The following is a 3,088-nucleotide window of genomic DNA, read 5'->3' as shown; positions in this document are numbered from 1 at the left end:
TGTGGGGTACAAACTTAACGGAGGGACTGTTGTTATGCCTCGAGTGGCGGTAGTGGGCTAGAGTAGCCTATCCGATTTTTGTTTTTGTTTTTATTTACAAATGACCCACGATACATCGTGGAGTTAAATCAAATTATGTGCTTATCTTTGAATTCATTCATACACACACTGGTAATATTTCTATGGTGTCTGATTCCCTTAATTGAGCGAAATTCTATTGTGATAAACAGTCACAAATTCGTGTCACTAGTAAAATTGAAAGTAGTAATGTAAGTTATGCCTACATGAAGTCACAATAAGTGACATCACCCGCTTTGCGCAGTAAAAATATGCTTATTTAAGGTGTCTAATACCCACAAAATGATGTGCGCTGCTGCCCCGGGCCACAGTTCTATAAAATATGAACGTATTTTCACATTATGGATCTGTTGTTTATTCAATGTTCTGTTCAAGAAAAAGAATACTCATAATTTTAGTTAGTTTTTTGTTATAAGGATTCTTTACGAAATACATTATTATATCATTACCGCCTACTAGTTAGGAAACGTACTGAATCCTGGATCGGCTATGGTGATGTTAGGTGCGCCTATTGGATACACATTTAATGCTTTAAATGAAAATGTTGATGTCTGATACATTATTATGTCATGCACCTTTAAAAGATTGAATTCACAAAGAAAATGGAGCTGTCTGTTCTTACCTATTGCTATGAGAGTGTATTCTGACAATTTTGGGAGGATAATAAATAATTTATCGACGTAAGTACTATATACCCCACCCCATATTGCCGAACAATATGGTATATGAGGATAAACGAATGATAAATGTATTTACTTAAAAGAGGTTATATCCTTTAGATTTTATATTTATTTTGTATAGTGCTCCTGTTATTTTTGAGACTGTTAATGCCCTCTTCTATTTGTGCTTTCCACTTTAATCGGCTGTCAATTTTTATATCTATATTGATTCCTTTACTTCTTTGATTACCATGTTATTGATTTTAATGGAGTAGTTCTGTGGCTGAGTCATGTGTGTGTGTGTGATAACATGTAAAGCGTTTTGTTGATCTTTAGCGTTAATTTATTGCTTTGCAACCATTTCATAACATTTATTAGTTCATTGTTCATTGTGTGTTGTATACTGGCGAAGTCCCGTCCCTGGAGAAATAAAGTTGTATCGTCAGCAAAAAAGTAAGAATCAATTTTTATCCGAGCATGAGGATATATCATTAATATAAATTTGAAATGGAATTTGTCCTAAAATTGATTCTTGAGGCACTCCACAGTTTAAGTTTGTGTATGGAGATTTAAAATAATAATAAATTGTGTATTGTTTTCCTGAGCTTAGTTAACTTTTAAACCATTGATAGGCACGGCCGGATATCGTATATTTTAAGTTTCTTTAACATAACTGAATGGTTAATGGTATCAAAGGCATTAGATAAGTCACAGAATACTGTGATTTTTACACATATTATTTCGACAAAGATTGTGTTGAGCTAATTCCGTGGAAAATTTAGGTCTGAATCCGTACTGTTCATTTATTAGAAGATTTTTTTTTTTTTTCGATAAGTAATGTCAGTCTTGAAGCAACAATTTTCTCAAAAAAATGTAGTAAAACTATATAATATTGGAGAATTGAGAACTGTCACCTTTTTTTATATTGCAACAACTTTTGCAATCTGTAGGTGTCTTCGGAATGTTCCTGTAGTAAAATATATATTTATGCATTATTATGATGTATGCTAGGAATGGAGAAAATTCTTTACAATTTCTAATTATTTTTATGTTTATATCATCATGACCGGGAGATGTTACTTTGAGCTTGGAGATGACTTCCTTAATTTCCTGGCAAGATGTTGGATATAAGTAAACAGAAAAGGAAACAGAGGTCGGTGAATACTTCATATAAGATATACTTGAGTCTTCATAATCCTGTTCTAAATTATTGGCAACATTACAAAAAATAATCATTAAATCCCTTAGCTACTTGTGTTTTATCTAAAGTTGTCTCATTGTTTAATATGAAAGAACTTTGGTTTACTTTACTTTTTCTTCCCAACAACTTGGTTATTTTTTTTTACAATTCCCTTTCGCTTGCCTTGTATTTTCTTTTAATGATGCTTTATAATAATTTTCTTTACCTGACCTTATCAATGATGTAAGAACATTTATATATTTTTTGAAGATAACTCCATAAGTTAGAGGTCATTTGGCATCAAGTTTTTGTGACATTTCTTTGTCTAATGGAATTTCTAATAGCTGTTGTTATGTAAGGCTTGTTTGCATGATTTTCTTCAACTTTACGTTATTTTATTGGAAATCGTTTTATATATATATATATATATATATATATATATATATATATATATATATATATATATATATATATATATATATATATATATATATATATATATATTGCTAAAGATATTCATATAAGTATCAAAATCCGTATTAATATCTTGATCGTTAACATCTGATTGCAATATGCAATTTATTATATAGTAAATAATGCCACTTGTTCGGTAAATCCCCAGGTCACTCTTGTAGGTTTTGTTATAGTAGGAAAAAATTAGTATGAAAACAATACATTTACAAAATCGTTCACATGAGTCTCATTATGTTTTTTTGTTTTTTTACATTAAAGAATGCGGATAAGGGCAACAAAAATAGTAAAAAAAAAAGGCCCGCTACTCGCCGCTCCCACGAAAGTAAAAAGTAAAGAGTAGTCAAAAGAGAGGTCAATTTCGGGTGGAGATGTGTCTTGATACACTCTTGATAGAGGTCAAGTCATAGGCAGGAGGAAATGCAGACGAAGGAAGACTGTTCCAAGGTTTACCAGTGAAGGGGATGAAATAATGGAGATGCTGGTTAACTCTTACATAAGGGGTTTGCACAGTATAGTGATGAGCATGAGTAGAAAGTCGTGTGCAGCTGGGCCGCGGGAGGGGGTCATGCAGTTAGCAAGTTCAGAAAAGCAGTCAGCGTGAACATATCGATAGCAGATAGAAAGAGAAGCAACATGGCGGCGGAATTTAGGAGGTAGAAGGCTGTCAGTAAGAGGAGGAGAGATGATGAGCCAGGAG

Source organism: Eriocheir sinensis, chromosome 10 (genome assembly GCF_024679095.1).
Source record: "Eriocheir sinensis breed Jianghai 21 chromosome 10, ASM2467909v1, whole genome shotgun sequence".
NCBI classification, from domain to species: domain Eukaryota; kingdom Metazoa; phylum Arthropoda; class Malacostraca; order Decapoda; family Varunidae; genus Eriocheir; species Eriocheir sinensis.
Note: the sequence above shows the minus strand (reverse complement) of the source record.